This window comes from Cupressus sempervirens, chromosome 4, assembly GCF_028749045.1.
Source record: "Cupressus sempervirens isolate cs-2001-9-10 chromosome 4, ASM2874904v1, whole genome shotgun sequence".
In the NCBI taxonomy this organism is placed as follows: Eukaryota; Viridiplantae; Streptophyta; class Pinopsida; order Cupressales; family Cupressaceae; genus Cupressus; species Cupressus sempervirens.
Window position 1 is genome coordinate 849266004 of NC_143121.1, and position 23840 is coordinate 849289843.

Here is a 23840-nt window from a genome sequence, read left to right on the forward strand (position 1 = left end):
ATGGGAAGATGCTCGCTAATTAACTATAGCGAGATAGCGAGGCTGACGTGGCAGCAAGTCTGGCAGATGATGACGTGGCATCGGTCAAAAGAGGTTTGACCACAGTTTTAAGGAGCAAGGAAAATGTGAAGAGTAATAAAAAATTAAATATTTTATTATCATTTTCTCAAGCATGCAATTTTACATCTTAAATAAAAGGAGTTTCATTTTGTAAAGTTTTAAACTTTATGAAATATTTAAATTTTGCGAAATTTAAATTCATAGTTGCAAGCATGAACTTTTAGCCATAGGAGACATTTTCAAATGGCAATTTCAGGCGCTTCCGGTAACCAAAGTATGAAGTGTTATATATCGCCGGAATCAGGAGAAGATGAACTTTCCGATTCTGGAGTCGGCTTTTGCACAGGTATCAGTTAGTTTGAGTTACATTAGGTTTTCTATCAGGTACTTGAATTGCAACTATATTCAGACCAAGAAGTTCAGTTTGATTTTTTGTCAAGGTAATGACCTGAATATCAGTAAAAAGATAGTTGAAATGTAGTTTGGGTTGGAATTTGAGCGAATTCATTCAGTAAAAAAAAAAATTTCACCAGCATTTCAGTGGGTAAATCAGATATTTTGGTGACTCAGCAAATTTCATCATTCAGAAATAGACATTTGCAAATCAGTTGCAAAAAATGATGAAACAAAATCAGATCAAGATGGGAGAAGGAAGGAAGAAGTTTTCAGTTGCTAGAAGATTGATTTTCAAGTGGACACTTGTCAAGTAAAGATCAGATCCGGGATTTCTTTCTTGTCTATATCTTTCTTTCTCTGATACTTTGTAAGGGTTCCAGTTTTTGCACTGAGAAACCATTCTTCAGCATTTCTTCTTGTATTGAACAACATTTTAAGTTTTATACAGATAGTTTCTTTTCTGTTAGGTGATCTATGAGTTATTTTCTGTACATTTCATGTATTTGATTTCAAGGAAAACAAATAAAGTGCAGCAAAAGTTTGAAGTTCAGTTTGAATCTTGTCTCCTGATTATGGCTCTGTTATTTCTTCTAATTTGTGATCAAAGAGCACGAATTAGGTTGCATTACATTTTGAAATGTATGTGGTTAAAATGTCTTGCTTATGGAACAAAGAACCATGTAATTGCTTGATATTTGTCACAGGGTTTGCAGATTTCATGATAGGATTTTCTGAGTATGAGATTCATTCTGTAGCAGATGTCTATTCACAAGGTGAAAGATAGATCAGGGATCTTGATGTAGAGATATGTCTAAGGATTCCAGGAGATGTATGGTTATGACTCATTTAATTGCCCAATAGATAAGGCACTGGTCAAAGATAGGATCATTAAGTTCTGTTGCTCATACTTGGGTCTTGCTGATATCAACATATTAAATCAATTTTCCCTTTTATGTTGAAAGCTGTTCAATGTTAACCTGCACTTAGCTTGCCAGTTTCATGAGTTATGTTCTTAGCTATTTCATGTTTGTGATTCCTGGTTGAGTGTAGAAGATTTAGGGGTTTTTTATCTGCTTCATAATAGATTCAGTGTATGCTTTGATAGCTGGTACCATATAAAGAATCTATAGGTCTACCCGCCTAGGTTTTGCAGAGCCTGAAGAAGAAGAAGGGTCATGCCTTATAGTTGGCCTGGTGTCTGAATGGATGTGTTGATAATGGGAGTTAGCTGCCCCTAGATGCATCTTGTTCTCATTAGGGTAATTGGAAATGGGTAACGTTTTCAAACACCAACAAAATGGCGACTCTGCTGGGGACTGTCTTGGATCAGATTCAAGACAAACCTTGAGAATTTGAAAAGAAGAGATTCAATACAGCAGGAGAAGTGCATTAAAAATTTTCAGCAGTAAGTTCTCTGATGTGCTTTCCATGACCCTTTCTCCTTATCCACACATTTTCCTACATCTTTCCATCCACTTTCATATATTTGATCTTGACATGCTATCCCTATCTTGCATTCCAAAGTCCTTCTCATGTCATCCATTTTTCCCATCCATACTCCTACATGCGTCCATCCTTCTTTCATATGTCCTTGATCTTGGTTATCCCTTCCATCTCATCCCCTTCATATTGGACACTTCATCCATATCCTTCATGTCATTACCCATCGCTTTTTCATAAACTCCCTCCCTCACATTTTCCTTATCCATTCCTCTTTCATCCCCATGCTCATGATCACCCTTAGAGGCGCAATACCATAAATGTTCATACATGCTTTGGTAGAAGACATGCCTTCTCTTCCTCCATACGCTAAGCCTTCGCACCATTTTACCCTTTTCATGCCTCCCCACCATATATCCTTCCATTTTCATGCATCCTTTCCCACCATATTTCCCACCATATTCCTATCCTTGGTATGGGACATTTGGACACCTTCGAAACATGATCCTTGGCCCTGCATTTTTTTCACCACAATATCATTTGGCCCCTCATATCCTTTCACTATTCCTTGCATCCACCAACATCATGTTGCTTTTCCTCCATTTACCATACCTTGACCCTCCCTTGTCATTGGTTCCATTCTATCTCACATTCATTCAATCTCATTCTTCCATCCTCAATTCAATCCAATTCATTCATCCTCTAATTCAATCAATTTTCCATTCTTCTAATTATTTCACATCATATCGATTCTACTCTAATCATTTTTCATCCTATCAATATCTATTCTTCCAATCTCATCCACGTTCATTCTTCTATCCACCATAAAATCAAAAAATCAAAAAATCAAAAAAATCTCAATCACTGTGCAATCAATACTAATTCAATCAATCTAATCTTGCAATCTTGAACATCAATCCTTAATTAATTCATCAATTTGACCCAATCAGCTGATCATCCATTAACCATATTCAATCATTATCATCGAATGAATCCTTCCCAATGCTTGGATGTGCATTATGCTTAGCATTAGCTTTTCCATCCTTAATCAATCATCATCACTCAGTCCATTCATGGGTTTTTACCTTGACTAGGGGCAAAATGTTCATTTGCTTTTGGGTTTTTTGTGCATGATTGCTTGATTACTTGTATGCATTAGCATTTTTTGCATGTATCATGGTCTTTGCATCCTATTGTCCCATGAATCATGGTCTTCCATATCATGGTTTCATAAGGCATATGGTTGTATTAGACACCTTTTTCACATACTTGACACATTGTCATCTTGGTTCCTCATACCTTGGTGCATAGTGTTAAACACAATATCAAACTTAGGTTGTTCACACCATTGCAGCATAACTCCCTTCCATCTTCCTTGCATTTTGAGAGAACATCCATGTTCTCCTAACCTGCATGTCCTCTCAAGGGGGCATACCTTTCCATCCTCATCATCATTCCTCATCCTTTCATGACTGGGACATCATGCTACTAGTCTTATCCTCACAGCCACTATATTTTATTCTTCTTTGATATAACATTACTAATGCTATATCAAAGAGGGGAAAAATGTAGACACCTAAAATTGTCCAAATCGCGTGTCTTGACCAATAAAATAAATATTTAATTCCCTTACCTTTATTTAAATAAATTTTACATTTATTTAATTATGTTCACATTTTCTTGATTTAAACAAACTAAGGTTTATTTAAATCCTAACCCATCCCCTTTAATTAAGTACTTTGTTTACTTAATTAATCCTTGCCTAATCCCTCTTGGAATTAAATATTAAATTTAATTCTATTTGAGCACATGGCTCCTACATTTAACCCTCACCTAACCTCACTAGCCTACCTAACCCATCTTGCTAAACTTACCCACTTCCTAATCATGCTTTCTTTTCCTAATCATCCTAGCTAATCACCTCTTGATCCTAAGTGTGTTCTCACACATGTGTGAGGAATCCTCACACATGTGTGAGAGATGTTCACACTTTCCTTATCCCTCATATCTTGCATGCCTCTTACAACCTTGTCCCCCTTCACATGTGAACCAAGGTGTCTCACACATGTGTGAGAAACCTTGAGCCTCCAACCCTCTTACACATGTCATTGACCCATCACTTTCAAAGGTGTCTCACACATGTGTGAGGAAACATGATCTTACACACCTCTTACACCTGTCATTGACATGTCACCATCAAAGGTTGCTCATACATGTGTGAGCATATTGCCCCCTTTGAGTGGTCAAAACCCTAATCCACATGGAGTCTACTTGGCCTCCACCTCATTGACACCTCATTGATCCTAAGAGATCTTAGCCCTCCATCTTTCATTCAATCTTAGCCATCCATTGCATCCTTTTTCCTATAAAAGGAGAGCCCTCTCCTCATTTTCAGGAAGCACTATCTACCTTATTGTTATGCTGCTCGACTTGTGAGCAACCACATCCCACAACAATGTGAAATCATCAATCACTTGATAGTTTCTTGAGGTTTGCATAGTGTTACTTTGTTGTTCATTTACATGTATTCTTTCATATTTTGAGGTTTTGCATGACAATGTAGGAATGTGCATTAGTTTCTTAGTGTTATTCCTTAGTTACATTTTTATGCAACACAATTTCTACCAATACAATCTTCTTATCTAGTCCTTCCTTGATGTATAGGCTATTGTTATCATGTGTTCTTTGAAAACCATTCTATATCAAATAGTTATCTAGTCTTTCATACCAGGATCTAGGAGCTTGTTTGAGACCATATATGGCTTTGTGTAGTTTATAGACCATGTCCCTTTTTTTTGGATCAACAAAACCTTCTAGTTGTTCAATGTAGACTTTCTCATCAAGAGTTCCATTCCTAACACCTTCTAATCTTGCAATAGGGTCAAAAGTTTCACCATAATCAATGCCTTCTTGAGAATAGCCTTTACACACCAACCTTGCTTTGTTTCTTGATACTTTTCCATCTTCATTCAGCTTATTTCAGAATATCAATTTTGTACCAATTACATTTTTATCTTTGGGCCTAGGTACAAGAGTCCAAGTTTTATTTTTTTCTATTTGTTCTATTTCTTCGTTCATAGCCTCAATCCAAATTTCATTTTCCAATGCATCATTAACACTTCTATGTTCAAATGCATCAAGTAAACATGTACCTTTTAGTTTGCTTCTTGTCACTATTTCATCTAATTTGTCTCCAATAATCTAATTAGGTGCATGATGCCTCCTAATATATTTAGCCAATATAGGTTCATTGACTTTTGAATGAACTGCACTATCCTCATTTTGAATTTCAACTTCTAGCTCGGGTCATTCTATCTGTGGCTTGGGTTCTTTAGACTCAGTGTGCACTAAATCAGTAGCTTCTGAATGTGACTCGAGTCCCTGTGACTTAGTTTGCATTTCTTGCAAATCATAAACTAATGGAAATTTGGAGAGCTCGGGAGATGAAGTCTCATTTTTGTCAAATATGTTTGGCAATGTATCAGGTTCATAGTAGACAAATCTTCTATTATCTTCTAGTTCCTTTTAGCTTTCTTCTTTAGTCTTTTCGACAAATTCATCAATTCTCACATGTGCACTTTCTATGATTTTGTGAGTAGACAAATTTAGACATTTGTAAGCTTTACTTTTGTAGGAATATCCTAGAAATATACCTTCATCACCTTTTACATCAAATTTTCCTTTTCTAGATTCCTTCAAGATATAACATTTTCTACCAAATACTTTCAAGTAACTTACATTGGGTTTGAAGCCATACCATAGTTCATAGGGAGTTTTTCTTGAGTCCTTCTTCAACTAAACTTGGTTCAAAGTATAAATTGTAGTGCTGATAGCTTCCTTCTAGTATTTGATAGCAACATTATTTTCAATCATTAGTGTCCTTGCATAATCCATGATGTATTTGTTTCTTCTTTTAGCTATTCCATTCTGCTCAGGAGTACCAGGGGCTGATACATTAGTGTACTTGTCTTTTGATTCCTCTTTCAATACATAAATCGTTGAATTCATTTGAGATGAATTCACCACTTCTATCTGATCATAAACATTTCAATCTTTTTCCAATCTCTTTTTCTACTCTATCCAGATATAATTTGAATTTATCAAAAGCTTCTAATTTTTCTTTGAGATACATAACAATCATCATTCTAGAATAAACATCAACAAAAAGAATGAAAAACTTTTCTCCACTATAAGTTTCTATTCCAATGGGTCCACATAAATTAGTATGTACAATTTCCAAGACATCTTCTGACTAATAGTTTTTTCTTTTAAAACTAGTCTTTCCCATTTTACCAATTTGGCAATTCTTTCATAATCCAACATCAGGTTTCTTAAAACTAGGAAGACCTCTTACTCTTCTGAGTTTTCTAATCTTGACCATATTATTAAAGTTTACATGACATAATCTTCTATTCCATAGACAAATTTCTTCTACTTGAGCAATAAAACATGAACACTCACCAAGATCAAGATAAAATAGGTTACCTTTTGTTTGCCTACCTAATTCAATTATATTTCCTTGATTATCTAGTAGTATAGCATTGTCATTCATGAATTCTACCTTGATTCCAATGTTGTTTAGCTATGCCACACTTAGTAAATTATGTTTTAGCTTTTCAAACCAATAGGCATTATCACATACAAGTTCATTGGTTAATAAGATTCTACCTTTCCCTTTTATGCCACAAGGTTCATTGTTCCAAAATCTTACACTACCTCCATCATAGTGTTCAAAATGTTCAAACTTAGTTTTCTCTCCAGTCATATGGTGAGACCATCCACTATCTATGATCCATGTGTCATTTTTTCTAACATGAGAGACAAGTTCCATCTTATCTTCTTTGTCATTAGATTTATCTTTTACAAAAATATAGACTATTTCATCTTCACTATTATCATAATCTCTAGCCATAAAACAAGTTTTCTTACCTTTATCTTTGTAGGATTTGTGACCTTTGAATTCCTTCTTGCCTTTGTACTTGTGTCTTTTCTTTCCTTCCTTGTCTTCTTTTTTTGGACACCTAGTAGCAATATGACCAATTTATTCACAAGAAAAACATATTAGAGGGATTTTACCTTTGTACTTTGCTCTGCTCCTGGAATATTTCTTTGCAAGTAGAGCTTCAACAATTTCAAGGTCACTATCTGAACTTTCTTTAGTTTCTTCCTCACTTTCTAATTTATTATCTTTTATTTTGTTACTTTTTTCTTTGAGTGAGATTTTATCTTCAAATGCAAACTCAATATTCTTGGAAGCAAGAACATAGTTGTCAAAGTTGTCTAGTTCAAAAGCTATCAATCTTCCTACTAGGTCATCCAAACCTATCTTCTTATTTGGATCACATCTCTTTTCTTGAATAGAAGATGCTCTAATTGCATTGATGGGAAGAAAAGTTCTGAGAACTTTACTTACAATAGTTTCTTCTTTGATTTCTCTTCTAGATGCTCTGATTGCACTAGCACTAGCCTTGACTCTTTCCACATATTTTGCAACATTTTCATCTTCTCTAATTCTCATTTGATCAAATTTTCCTCTAAGGCTTTCTTCTTTGACTCTTCTTACATTTTCATCTCCTCCATAGATTTCTTTTAGTTTGTTCCACATATCAAAAGCAATTTTACAATCTTTGACCTCATCAAATTCAGCATAACTAAGAGCAGATGCAATGTCAATCATCATGATGTTATGGTTTCTTCTTGGTAATATCATCAACTGATATTGTTCTAGTGGGATTTTTATATTCTTCATCAAGATATTTGCATCCTTAATCAATGATGGTAGCTAGGTGAAGCCTCATAAGTCCTTGCCATGCTACAAAGTTGTCTTTGTTTAGCTTTGGAATCTCTCTCTTGTAAGACATCCTGATCTTTAGCTTATGTCCTTGAAACCTTCTCCACAAGCACCAAAAGCTCTGATACCAATTGTTGGAAATATAAGAGGAGTAACTAGTGGGGGGTGGGGGGGGGGGGGGGGTGGTGAATCAGTTACCACTAAAATAAATCCCAAATCCCTTAGATGTCAACTATAAACTTTAGATTGATAAAATTGATTACTATTGATACTGAGTAAACACACAAAAATTGTCGTAACTTAGTAAATGTAGCATGTAAATTAATTTAGTAAATATTAAGATGTTATTAATAATTACTTTTAAGCATTAAATAAATAACATGAACACATGAGACACTAGGATTTAATGTGGAAACCCAATTTGGGAAAAATCAACAATGTAACTAGTTACTATTTTTCACTCTTATAAAATGAGCCATATTAGGAGCCAACCTTATTAAAGGTTACAAAACACACTATTAGGTGTGAAACTATTAAAAGATTTAATCATCTAGTTAGGAGTGGCCTTGAAAAACGTCTTAAAACAATTCAATGGAATTGCCACCTTGTTAGAGGATTTACAAATGGCTGTCAAACCAACTCTATTAAGAGATTTTAGTTCACTATTACAATTGTTAGATAGTAACAATGAAATGAATTGATTGTGATGCAACTAAATTGCTGATTATAGGTCTCTTCTCTAGTTCATACTTGATCCTTCTTGATCAAATAATACTTTTCTACTCCACAAGGATATTTGCTTATCCTTCAAGTTTGCTTCCTCTCTTCGTATCTTTTTCAACTTATTCAATTTGCATCTCACACACTTTGAAATCAAAACTTGACCTTTTATTTATACCTTTTAGATTGTCAAGTTGGCTTGAATATAAATTAGAATAACCTCAGTTAGCTAGAATCAATAGGTAAAATAATTAATCTTTACATGCTAAAATAAGAAAATCCTTTGGTAGCCAACCTAGCTAGGTAGAAACTGATTTTGAAGTGATTTCCTATGTTAACAAATAGAAGCTTGGTTAACACTATGAACTTACAAAATACCTATGGTAATTGATTCAACTTGGTTAACATTAACTCTGTTCAACTTTCCCTTTGTTAATGAAGTGAGCTTGGTTAACACTCTTTTTTGCTTAACTTCCTTTGATGCCGAGTGAGCTCAGTAGAAACTACCTTCTACACAGAGTAAACTTAGGAATGCTCAGTAGACTAGGAAAACTGTCTTCATTGACCAAGTAAGCTTGGCATGCATTGACTATCAACTGATATGACATTTTTGTAACATCAAAGACATCACACAATTAATCAATTGTATCCAATAGTTGGCCACTAGAAAGTTACATTAAATAAACCCTTAAGCCACAAGTTAGCTTAGCAAGTTAAATTAAATAAACCCTCTAGCCACAAGTTACATTTAATAATGCCACCTATTAAATTCCTTTTCCCTATTTTTTGGAATTTAATTAATTAATTAATTAATTTTCTTCTAATTGTTTTCACTTTCTCTCTCCTCCACAATTTTTTTTTCTTTTTTTAATGCAAGATTCTCTTGCATCAGACTCCCTAGGTAGATAGAAAAGTGTGTCCCACACTTTGATGCCAAAAGAAAGATTGACAACCATCTTCATATTCACCAAAGGCTTCCACTCTAACAAAGGCAAAAAAAATAATATACAAATCATCCACATCCACATCACTCTATCAAACACTAGAATCTCAAAACCCAATCAACATGCTCATTCCCAGGAACAAACTAAACATAATACTTCATCAAAAAACCCTCATCCACATCAGCAACTAGTGAATCAACACCAACAACAAAAAACTCCATATAAGTAGAAATATGCAAATCTCCATGAACACATTCCAAACTCACAACATAAGAAATCTAATTGCTCTCAACAAGATGCTCTAGAAAATACAAGTCACCACCAACAACAATTAGATCATCCACGAGTAAGGATCATCCACATCAGCAACTAGTGAATCAACACCAACAACAAAAAACTCCATATAAGTAGAAATATGCAAATCTCCATGAACACATTCCAAACTCACAACATAAGAAATCTAATTTCTCTCAACAAGATGCTCTAGAACATACAAGTCACCACCAACAGCAATTGGATCATCCACGAGTAAGTTCTCTATAATATCCATGTCAAACTGAACCAACTAATCATGAAAACCAATCTCCATCCCATCATCAACAAGATTAGGAATATCCTTAGAAATAACCTCCAATTTCTCTATAGGTTCTATATTAGGCTCCACAAATTGATCAAAAAAACCAAACTCTTCCACCTTAACCTTGATATGCCATCTCTCTCAAATAAGTCTTTTGACCAACCAGAAAACTCGCTATTAGATCGATAGACTCCAATTCTAATAGCACACAACTTCTTTCTTCTATTTCTCAGCTATTCTAGAAAAAGAAACATCCATAATAGCATCCACCTAAGCTATTGTCTCATTAATGCTCCTCTCCACTATATCATAGAGAGTTGCAATCATCCCTAGGTCCAATCCTCTCAGAGCCATCTTCTAAGATCTTCACAAACCCTATACAATAAAACATGAACAAATCAATCTTCTCAAACAATATCAATCTTCCATCTTCACAACCATAGATCAATCTGCATGTCCTCCCAAGGTCCTACTGCAAATTGCTTCAACTTCAATTATCTATCTACATGGTCAAGAACAACCTTTGTTCTGATACCACTTGATGTTGTGCAAGGCAAGAGAATCCCCAAAGGAGATGTCCTAGCTCCCAGTAAATAACCACATAGTGGAAGAATAAATAATAACATAGCTAATTAGAGCCAAAATAATGCAAATTCTCATAATATAATCATAATATTTACATCCAACATGCCCAGCTATAAGCCCTTTTGGGTTACTACCAAATACATAAGCAATTACAATAGTAATTTTGCAAGATCCCTTAAGTTCCAATCCAAACACTAGTTAGTTGAGATCCAAGCTCTAGTAGAAACCTCCAAGGAAGATCTAAACTTGTGCTTGCAAGACCACCAAGCAATCTCCTTATTTCCCAAGCCCCAGCTACTAGCCCTTCTCAAACTTTATCCAAGATATAAGTTTAAACTACCTCACATTTGGTAATCTATCCACACACTCTGAAAATATTCTCTCACTCAACTACTCCATCTTCCATGCTCTTCTCCAAGTTGGATGATAATCCCAATCTTGTTGTCAACTTCCTCACATTAGGTGCTCTATCCACAAAATCAAGAAAAACTTGCTCCTCAACTACTCTCCACACTCACTCCTCTAAATGAATCAATAATGACAAGACAAATCCCTCTATTTATACCAAACTAGGCCACAAGTTGGCCACTAGCAAGTTACATTAAATAAACCCTCAAGCCACAAGTTGGCTTAGCAAGTTAAATTAAATAAATCCTCTAGCTACAAGTTACTTTTAATGATGCCACCTATTAAGTTCCTTTTCCCTCTTTTCTCCAATTTTATTTATTTATTTATTATTTTTCTTCTAATTTTTGTCACTTTCTCTCTCCTCCACAGTTTTAAAACTTTTTTTTCTTCTTTTTTTAATGCAAGATGCTCCTGCATCATAAGTTTAGATGAAGTGATTGAGCTCCCAAACTTTTACTTAAACACAATCACTATTGAAGAAATGAGTATACTATAGGAAGTTCTACAAAGAAAAAAGAGGCAAGAAATATTGAAGAGGGAATACAAGAAAAAGCATGTCTTGCATGACATTAAAGACATATTCTTTGATTCTTTTAACCTCCTAGAACCAAACAAAAATAAGCCTATCATAAAGTAACTTGTCACTATTATGGACAAGATAAAGGATGAAGGCCTAGATTCTAATGTCAAATTATTAGAATGGTCAGAAAGAAATTTTTATACCAAGGTACTAGAAAAGATATCTAGTGCTATGGTACTCAAATAGGCTGATCTAGCAACCAAGATGGATAGAGTAAAGTCAGTATTAGAGAACATCTTCTCTCTATACACTAAGTTTTTCAATGTTGAATTATTCACATAGGGAGATGCAAAGTGCTATTGACTAACTGTAGGGAGATCTACAACTCATTGGTAATACTTTAAAGCTATCTCCAAGTCAAAGTCAAATATATTTCTAGAGATTACTGATGACTTGAAGCAAGCTTTCCAAGTTGCAAGCATAAGATACTAATATCAGATCTATTTTGATTAGTATCCAATCAATTCTAACTCCTCACATGAAAGTGTTGAATAAGGAACTAGCCTATGTAGAACTTTGATGAAGAAATATTCTCATCTTTCAACACATTATGGCTTAGTTGACCTTGCCACCTAGCTAGACATACAATTTCAATCTCTAGAGTTAGCATGCAACAACTAGGATGTAACATTAAAGATAATCATGGAGCTTCACAAGCCATTTTTGGAAAAACACACAATTAGTATGCAACCCAAATGACACAAGTGTCAAAAAAGGGGGATTATGAAATTTTGAAGGAAAATGTTTGTCAAGGTAGATATCTACTTAGTAGGAGTATTATAGAAGAAATGAAAATGAAGCATTTACTCAGGGGGAGAAATAAAATATGGGAGAAACAACAAATTTGTAAAATTTCAATTTTTTCAATTTTTTTATATGAGTTGAGTAACAAAGAATATATAGTTTGACTTATGCATAAAGTAAGGATGTATATGCCATGAAAAAGTGTTTGTTCCACTCATGTCAAAGAAGAAGATTGTTAATCTTAGATTGGTTTTTACAAGGAAGTCAAAAAACACATAGTCATAATCTAGCAGAATTGTAGTGCATGCTAAGTATATAGTGCATGTCAAGTGGTCAGAGAAATTTGAGCAATCAATGCAAGCCAAGGGATCAAAGCATGTTGAGCATAAGTTGCCAGCTAATACATGTCAAGAAATAGGGATAGTTAGTGTCGAGTAACTTAAGTGTCAAGTAGTCTATACATGTTGAGTGATTCAAGTGCCAAGTAAATAGAGAGTGTCGAGCTATTCAAAAGCCAAGTTATAGCATTAGGAACACAATGAAGGCCAAGCATAAGAGTCTTCAAATGTTGAGTGAATAGGTTATGACATAGATGTTTTTAATGGAAAAAACTTCTATGTAAATGATTTTTGGGCTAACAGAATCATATAATATGATTATGAAAGACAAGTATGGAGATATATTGTGAATCCTTGTGGTGTACATGTAACTAGTAAGAAAAAGGGAACCTTAAAGCTGCAATATGGATCAACCAAAATTATTAATTCTTACATAATCCATCCCCACCAATTCTTATTTAACAAAGAAAACCCTAGAGAGTTTGTATGTGTGAGTGAGGAGATTAATGCTAAGAGTTGAGAGAGCATTCATGGTTGTTTAGATGGCTATGAAAAAGCTATGCATTATAGGATTAGTTTGAGAAGAATATATTATAGAAGTCAAAGGGTAGAGGAGACATGTCTAATCAAGAGGATCAAGGTTTAATCAATAAGGAGAAGATCTAACATCAAGTAGAAAGGTGCTAACCAAAGGATCACGGTGTTGAATCATTCTAAAAGGTGATATAGAGAAAATATCTTAATCGAGTAGTCCTAATAGGCTATTTTAAATTTATTAACTAATTTCTTTCTTTATTGTAAGTTTAAATCCTCTAAAAAGGTGAGACCTAATAGTCTTTATAAGCCTTTAATAGGGTAGAATTTTCACATGGTAGATCATAGATTATGATCAAACACATTATAGTGATAATAGGCCACACTCTACAATTGCAGTAGTGAAGATTTGTGGGTGTCATCCCCACCCCATTTTTACCTTCTCATTGGAGGGTTTTTGGGTAACCAATTTACTATGTTATGTGTTATTTAATTTATGCTATGGATGTGATACATGTTATGTTATTTTAGTTTACATGTTAAGTTATGAGATGGATGTGTTGGAAATATAAGAGTAACTAAGAGAGGAGGGGTGAATCAATTACCACAAAAATAAATCCTAGATCTCTTAGATGTCAATATAAATTCTTGGTAAACATACAAGAAAAATTTTGTAACATAGAAAACACTGAAATAGCTCGACAAATGCTTAACATGAAAATCTTAATATATTATTTGTAATTGATCTTACTTTAACTTAGTTGCATACACATAAAATAAATAACATGAACACAATTGATACTAGGATTTAAAGTGGAAACCCAATTTGGTAAAAACTCATCAATTACAACTAGTTACTAATTTTTACACTTCTGAAGTGAGCCCTATTAGGAGACAACACTATTAAAGGTTACAAAACACACTATTAGATTTGGCCCTATTAGAGGATTTCATCACCCTATTAGGAGTGGCCTTATTAGAAGTCTTTAAAAAATTCAATAGAAATGCCACCTTGTTAGAGGATTTACAAATAGCTATTAAGAAAACTTTGTTAAGAGATTTAGATCACTACTACAATGGTTAGAGAGTAATAATGAGATGACTTGATTCATGATGCAACTAAATTTTTGATTATAAATCTCAATTTTGGCTTATATACTTAATCCTTCTTGATCAAATGTATCTTTGCATCTCAACAAGGATATTCTTCTTATCCTTTTAATTCACATCCTCTAACAATCATCAAATCTTCAATTATGTTCCATGCATTCAATCCTCAAGTTGACCTTATACTTATATCTTACATATTGTCAAGTTGGCTTGAATACAACTTAGAATAATTAATATTCATATTCTTTTTCATCTAGAACCAAAAAACAATTCAATTGAACTCAATATGCCAAAACAAGAAAATCCTTCGTTAGCTGACCCTACTCAGTAGATACTAAATTAAAAAAATTTTCTTGTGTTAACCAAGTAAACTTAGTTAATATTTCATATTCACAAAGTTCCTTTGGTAACTGAGTGAGCTCAGTTAACATTGGTATCATCCAACATTTAGTTCATTAATTGAGTAATCTCGATTAAAACTCAATTTCTACAAACTTTCCTCTATCACCTGAGTGAACTCAGTAGACACTATCTTCTAAACTAGGCATACTCTAGAATGCTCAATAAACTCAAGAAATTTTTTTCAATGCCCAAGTGAGCTTGGCATACATTGATTAGAAATGATATGACATTTTGTGTAACATCAAAGACAATACACAACTAATCATTTTTTTACAATAGGATATTGGTGATGTGCTTTAAGAGGCAAAATTTTTAAGTGTGATTCCCTCCCATATCAAAACTTACTTTCCCATTGTGATTTCCAACATTACTATCTCTAATACTAGGCATATTGTTGATGCTTGGTCTATACTATACTCAGCACTTACTATGTAACTGGACACTTATATGCTTGAACTGCTTGGTAGGTGTTGAACTCAGAATGTATAAAAAATACTTGGCAACCACATAATTGACCATCTCTTATAAAGATCACTATATACAAGTTTATATACATGACTTGGACTATATAGAGTAGCTCATACATAGTGATGACCATCTAACTCTATCTAATAAATGACTAAGATCTAACTCTATCTAATAAATGACTAAGTGTTCAACACTAATAGTCAACAATAGCTAGAGATACCAACAATATCCCCCTTTAACATTAGTGGAAAAACCACTTTGTCATTATTACATTGTTACAAATACAATATGATATGATTACCCCCCAATTCTTATGACTTAAGTCAAATGAATAATGAATAAATAATGTATAAATGAATACTTATACACATACTCTCTTTGTAACATGAAAACTATTCCCCCTTGATTTTTGCACTTATGTCTTAGCTATTGGGATTGAATTGGTTGAATAAAATCATATTATTTAATGAATGTTTGATGAACTTTGGTGATCATGGAAATTACATGATCCTAAGTGGTTCTTGCTGCCTCAAAAATGTGATTCTACAACTGTAACTTTGTTGCTATGTCAATTAAGCCATTAGCCATTAAAATATTGTGATTTTTTTTATAAGATCTTGTGCTAGATGAATTTTCCTTTGCATGAGCACCAAATGAGGTATTAACATAGCTTGAATAGAGATCAATATGAATCTCATGCTATTGTCAATTGTCTAAAGCTCGACCAATTTTCCTTAAGCATTCAATAACTTATTGTAGTGTTCAATACTAGATTCTACTAACTATGAAATAATGTTGTTGGATCTCTTCATCTCAACTTGAATTCTATTGAATTTATTCCTGAATGTCATTTCTATATCTTGGCCCATCTGACAAGATGTTGTAGAAATGATGTACCCTCTATATAAGTTATGTCATGTTATGTACATGATCTTGTAAATGAGCTTTTTTCTTGGCAATCATTGTATAAATTTTATCCACAACCTTATTCTCAAATATTCTTGTTGGCCAATCCATTAGCTTCTCATTGGATTCTTTATCACTAATATTTAATTTTTCAACAATATTTAAAAGTTGGGTTATTCTCGAGGCTTTGCCATACAAAATTTAAAATGTCAACAAAAATGTTTTTAATATCATATATTACCTTCTTTTGTTTATACTCTCTCCTTAGTTCTTCTTACTTCTTCTTCTTCACCAAATTTTATTGTAAAAAAGTTGTTTGGCCCAATGTAAGATTTTCCAAATCTAATTGTGACATTTCAATTACTTCATATAGACTAACTTCAATATCTAGCGAGGTGTCTTTTATTGATTTACCTTTACTCAATGAAGGAATCACTAATAAACATTTGGCAAATAAATGACTATGTGACTAACATATGTAGTCATGTGACTAAAATGTTTAGTCACATGACTAAGACTAATCAAATTTTACCATTTTTTTTTCTATTCACAAGTATAATTGACTAAATAAATGACCAATTTGATCATTGGATAAAATTACACTCTTGAATACATATATTAAAAATATACTTATTCTTATTTTATTTATTTATGAAGTTTTATTAAGTTTAAGATGGTATTATGTGTGATAGATTAGGTGGTTTTTGATTTCATATTTGGGATAATAGTTTTTGTTTCTTTCCCCAAGGTTTATATTCTTGCACATTCGAGTGTTTTGAAGCACTTGTTTCAAGAGCTACCAAGGAAAAACTCAGTACTCCATTTCTTTAAAGATATTATATCAAATGCATTATAAAGTTTTAAGTCTTGCATTATAACAATCTAAATTATAATCATATTTGGGGGAAACTAAGCATGCAAAACTACTAAAATTAGTTGAATTTTTGTAAAGATATTTCCTACAAAAAGTCAAATTATTATATTTCTATAAATATTCAACTATGTAGTTATTGAGTAAAAAAAAAATTCCTCAAGTAATAGGGTTATTTCTTTTTGCAAAAAATTGAGAGGAGTTAAATACTACACAAAGCCAAAAATATTTGTCTATTAATTTGTTTTATAGATAATTTTCTAAGAAATAAAAGATTTTAAAAGAAAACTCTAAAATATTTTTTAAAAAAAAAATTTGGTTCCTAGAAGTAAATTCTATTGAGATGAAACATTTTTAATTCATAAATTGAACCATAAAATGAAAATAAAAATTTTCAATTTAGTAACACAATATTATAACTAATAAATAATTTTAATTTTCAATAACTTCATTTTTAAAAAAATTAGTTTTAAGGAACATTTAAATATTTTTTTGAAAAAAATACAAAATTATGGAGTTAGCTATCGTTGTGGTGGCCTTTTGTGCAAATTCCATCAAATCTCATCTAGAAAATGGGTCACAGAAACCAAGTTGGAAACATCCACAAAAATTTGATCTATCCCAGACATCACACAATGTTAAAGTAGGTAAAGATGAAAATGTTTATTGTCATGCTAGGTCACTGATCGCTTATGGTAAAACAATAAATGTTGAGTATTTGGTGGTTGAGATTTCTACATTTGTATTTTTCTATGTAATAGGGGTTGTTTATCTTCTCTCAGCATGTCTCTAGCCATGCAAAGATCTGAAAAGTTAGTGAAAAGAAACTTTAGATTTAGATAGAAGAGCTAATCCACACAATGGTAGTAGGGTCTCACTTGATAGAATTCTAGGTACAACCCTAGCCTAAAATGTCCCATTGTAACAAAGGACTAGTAGAATTTTTCATCTGAGGTTTTTATTGATGTTTTTTTCTTATTTGGTTTTTTTTGGTATTTCATTTTAGTCTTCATTCAAATTTAAAAAGAAACAAAGGAAAAAGTAGGAGCTAGCTTGAGATTTTATGTAGATTTCAGTATAGGCTTCCAAATTTTACCTAATGTTCTTTGTCTATGCTTCTAGATTTTACATACATAACCATATAAAAGTACAATATATTGCATATAATGTGTTTCCCCTAGGTATCTCATACCCCAACTCCATTTCATATCAGAAAACTCTTTGTTATAACATAGAAAAATTAACTAAATTAGGGCTTTATTTAGGATATGCTATTAAGGGATGTTTTGAATAAACTAAAATAAAAGTTAGTTCATACCAAATTCAAATATAATTAGGGGATACTTTTCAACAGCAAGTCAAAATATGATATTGCTATCAAGATTTAACTGTGTATTTATTGAATCAAACTCATTGATCCATATTTCACGAGTACTGATTTGGATAAATCCATCCCTCATAAGAATAGATGGAACACTAAGCACTTATTATATCTAAGAAGTCTCAATGCTTCACCTCTATGAGCACCAGCTAGATCTAATGAGTGCTAAGTGTTTGGAGGAGTGTAGAAATGCAATTAGCGATCAAATAGATAAGTCAATGACCTTAGTTTGGTGGCAAATATTCATTTAAGAAACCCTTAACTTATGATGAATACTAGTTGAAGAAAAAAACTAAAACAAAAAAATATAAAGAAGCAACTTCATGGAAGTGAATCATTAACATAATCAAGCACAAATAGTTTCATGAAACATGGATAAGTGAAACATGGGTAAGTGAATTTGACTCTAAAATTACACAATTAAACAACAATAGAAATGTCGTAAGTTTACTTGTGGAAAATATCTTCTACTTATCAGTTGATGAGATTAAGAGACTTTATAATAAATGGTCCATAAGGCACAACACTTGTTGAAGATTTTGTGAATGGGGTTGCAAGCAAAGTGGGCTTTACCATGGAGGAAACTTTGTGCATTGAAGAGATATTTTTAATTCCTGATAACAAAACTTTTTTTTGTAGCAAATATAGTTCCTGATTTTTTTGTAGAATTTCAGCAATTAAAATTTGAAATGTTTATCTTATATCAGAGTGTACCTATTCATGTGAAGAGATCAAGTGATTATAATCCTTTGCCGACTGCTCCACTTGGACCAAGTCAACCAAGTTCTAATATCAACTTGGCTTCTGTAGGATTGGTTCTCGGGTATGCTATTAGTCTACACTCATTAAAAGTTCTTGATCTTATCTTTCCTAGACTATTAATAAAAACTAAAAAATTAATTATTAGTAACTATCTTCTTGAGAGTTTGGACTTATGACTAGCTACTAAATTCATGTGCTTTGTAGATCATCAAGTATTGTAGATGGACCTAATCATATAATTTTTGGAGGTTTGCCATACTATCTAATAGAAGAACATACTATTGAACTTATTTCATCATTTGGGTATGTGAATGGATTTCTTAGATAGTAGTTGTTGTGATACTTCAAAAAATATTGTATCTAAACCAAGTAATTTCATCTTCATTCTATATAATTTTAGACCATTGGGTGCATTTTGTCTTATAAAGGATCATGAGATGGGAAACTCCAAAGGTTATGGCTTCTCTATCTACTAGATTAGAATCTTACCATAATGACTCCTACCAGTGTACATAGTGGGGCAATTATGCATATAATTTCAAGGAATATGGGCTTCAATTTTCCTCTAGGAATATGTCAAGATCCAGCAGTGATTGATATTACTTGTGTTTCTCTTAATGGTTTGAAGATGGGTGATAGAACACTCACTATCAGATGAGCTTCTGCAAGGTTTGGAGGATCCATTATCATAGCTTCAAAACTTAATTGATACTTTTTAAATAGAGTTGCTGACCTGTATTGTTTAAATTATTAGAATTTCTTCTATGCCAAATTTTTACAAATTTTGAGCTCTAAAAGCTATATCTTGTCAATCCTTACATGGTTGCTACCATAAACTGGTGTACAAATTGACAAGAAAAGGTAAAGTCTTCTTTAAGAGTTATATTAGCATACAAGATTGACATGACTAAACACCAAGTGACTTTGTAGGACTAGCTAAGAAAGCTTAGATTTAGAAATTGAGTTGAAGTTGTGAATAGTTGGTACCTATCATTTCATGTAAGTATTCAAAGATGCTGCAATAAAGGAAAATCATGTGAATGGATAGGGCCGATTATGTCATTATGTTAATGCAACATGATGGGGATTGTCTTCTTTTGAATTAGAAAAACTATATCACCACACTAAAATAGATGAAAATTGTACACATTCATGATTTAATGAGAACTATTATGATAATAGTAATAGTATGATAATACATAAATATAAATAAATGTGCATAAATCAATAAGTATGATGGCTTAGCAGTTGGTATTATAAATAATAAATATGATGAAGTGTGAATTACTATAACTTGTGTTATAAAATGAAACATTTAACCAACATGATCTGAAGGTGGGGAACTATGTCCATACTCAACTGCTTTTTGTGTGAAAGAAGTAAGCTATAGACTAACCATTCATTTTCCTTCCATAGTCTCCTCTGAAATCTATAGTCATAGGGTCACTTACATAGTTCTCAAAAAAATCCATGGGATAATAGTTCAGCTAATGGAAAAGGTATGAAACAAAAAGTAACTTGTATAGGCATTATATTGTATGGGTTAGAACATTCTGTTTCTTCTTCTTTTAAATGATCTCAAACTCATAATCCTACAAACAATCAATTCATTTTCTTCTCTTCTATGAGAAATGATCAATTCAATGCAAGTATTTGATCCCCAATAGAAATAGAGACCATTTTTCAACCACATAAAGGGTGGTTGTAGGTTGTACCTATATGGAAAAATGTGCCTTTTTAATCATTAAACTACTAACATTTCAAGGCAATGGGGTAACATCTAGAAAGAACTCCACACCAAGTTTTATTAAATTTTATGGTGGACAAGTTCAATTCATTAGGACAAGCTACCACCCAAGAAATCATAAAATTTCTATTGAGCTCCTCAAAATCATTTTGCACCTCTAAGAACCAATTAAAAACATCCCTTTCAGTTTGGTATGTAAAAGAAGGGGGAAATGGTGGACAAAAAATTCAAAAACCTTTGATTAAAACTTGCCAAGCCCAAGAAATTACTAAGTTGCTAAGTTAATTCGGAAGGGTCAGCATGCATCCCTTCAAAATGACATGACCATGATGATTTAGAATCTGTACTTACAGATTTCAGCATACAACTTCTATTTGACCAAAATGTCAAGCCTAGCATTTAGATTCTCTAAATTAGATGCTAATTATGTACTAAAAACTAGAGTATCATCAAAAAATACTAGACAGGATCTTGTGAAGGCCCTTAAGAAAATGTAGCCTAAAGGAAGCTTCACTTATCAGAACTGATTGTATAACTACAAGGTTTATTGAGCTCAATGATTTCAATGATTTAGCATGGATTGATAGATATACTTTGCCAAAAGATAAGTTGGTCAATGGAAACTATATGTAGCTCCATAATTATTGTGCACACTTGCCATTTATCTTCTCTCATAGGTTTCAAATTCCTCTCCTACTAAGATGAACTGGTCTCCATGAAGATTTATCTTGTTTCTTAATAGGAATAGATTTACCTCTATGAAAGAAAAAGAAACTTGTTATATATATCATTTCACATCTCATGAATCAAAAAGCACCTAAGTATTCATAAACTACAAAAACAAAGTGGGATGTAGAGACCAAGGAGCCACAATATTTTGATGTAGAGCATGATGTCTAGTCAAGATTGGTTGAGCTCACATTGTAGACTCCAGATACAATTCATTCCAATAGTTCAAATGACGAGCTTGAGTTTTCTAGATATCCAATGGAAAATAACTCCAATTTTTGATATTTATGCTAAAACTAAAACCAACTATGCATATCTTTTCATGCCATGCCTATTTTTCCATTTTGATGTTTGTCCATTGGAGATAATAGTTGTACTTATTAACCTGTCTTTGCAAATTTTAGTTTCAAGTTTCAATCTTTCATCAATATAAATATATGAATTGAAATTTTGTGTTATCAATAATTTATGCCATTATAATAACTTAATGGGTTATTGGCTCTCTCCTTTTCACTTAAGTTAATGCTAATTTTAAACTTTAAATATAAATATCTTCTAAAAAAATTAGGGATGATATCGCATGGTTGCAGGCCCACACTGATGGTAGGAAAATCTTTGAGGAGCATGACATTTTTTATATGTATACAAGCAAGATACAATGGCCCAAAATGATCTTTCTATTGAAGAGAGACGTCATGGTTCATACTATGCCAATTTGAATAATGAATGGAAGCAATTTGTTAAAATTATAAAGGTTCAAGGAGTGGGCTACATTCCATTTGGCTTTAACTGGTGAAGATAGATTAAGGAGACTTGAAGCTCACCATGAAGAACTTGAAGGTAGGCTAGCAATTTTTAAAGATGGGTGAGCTTAGGGTACTGGGGTAACATTTGTCATCTTCAAAGATATCTACACTGTAAACAAGGCTCTTCAAGATGCTAGAATTGAGAAAAAGAGACCACGAATTGGAAAGTTTGTTTCTATAATGGAGTTGCAGCTTGAAAAGAGTTGTTGGAAGGTAGAGAGAACACCACCAGCTACTAACATACATTGGCATCATTTGGGCACAACTAAATTTTCATGGAAAATTCATAGGCTGATTCTGAATGCTAGCCTTCTTGTATTACTATTATTTTTCAGCTCACCACTTGCAATAATAATTGCATTACAAAGTGCTAGATGAATTATTTATGTAGAGGGTATAGACAATGCAGTGTCATGGTTGGCTTGGGTACAAATCTCAAGCTAGGCTATAGCTCTATTCTTCCAGTTCTTACCAAATATGCTAATTTTTGTAAGCATGTACATAATTATTCCCATAGCTCTATCATCACTTTCCAAGATTGAAAGCCATTTGACTATCTTAGGAGAGCATTAAGCTGTACTTCTTTAAAACATTTTTATTTTTCCAACTTGTTAATTTGATTTTTCTATGAGTATTATTACAGTCATCATTGGAAGGTTCTCTCGAGTATGGGAATGATTGCAAGAAAATTGAGTATATGAGTGCATCTTTTTTTACTAGGTCCTTTCTATCCTCTCTCTTTCATGATAACAAGAACTTTTCTAGGCATATCTTTTGATTTGTTAGCTCCAATTCCGTGCATAAAGAAAAAATATAAAAGTTTGGTAAAAATGGCTTGCTATAGTCATCACATGAAGAACATGAACAAATTGAGGTGTTTGTCACTGAGAGTCAAAAGGACAATTTGGAAGCATCTCTGTTATTAGAAAGATACTTCAGTTTTGATGATGGAGATGACTCAAGACAAAGGGAGAGTGTAAATGGGCTTGATCTGCAAGGAGGAGATTTATCAGTCTATCCAATTAGCAGAAAAGATTTCCATCAGATGGTTCAAACTTTTGATTTTGCACAATATGATGCATTTAATCTTACAATCTTTGCATTGACCCTAATTTATTATGCCTTCACACCTTTCGTGCTACCTATAGGTGTAGGTTACTTTGGATACCGATATGTGGTGGATAAATACAATTTTTTCTTTGTGTATCATTTTCATGGACTACCTACAAGCAATGATCAAAAGCTCATGACAATTGTTCTAAGAATAATGCATATGTGTGTGATTCTATTCCTGCTATCTATGCTATTCTTCTTCTCAGTCTGAGGAGATTTTGGGAAGCCATAATTTATGTGTACTTTTGTGATGATCATAGTTTATTGTTTTAAATGTGGTGTAGATAAACTAATATCCTATTAAAAAAAAAGATTTTCCATCGGATATATTGGAGGGTGTATAGACCATTGATAGTATTGTTGATGGACCTACTAAATATGAGGTGCATACACATCCAAAGTATGATTGGGATGTTTCTTCTATTTAA

General features: G+C 32.8%; 1 pseudogene; it reads left to right on the forward strand.

Moving 5' to 3' along the window:
• On the forward strand, positions 1–23840 carry LOC149564044 (hyperosmolality-gated Ca2+ permeable channel 4.1-like; annotated as a pseudogene).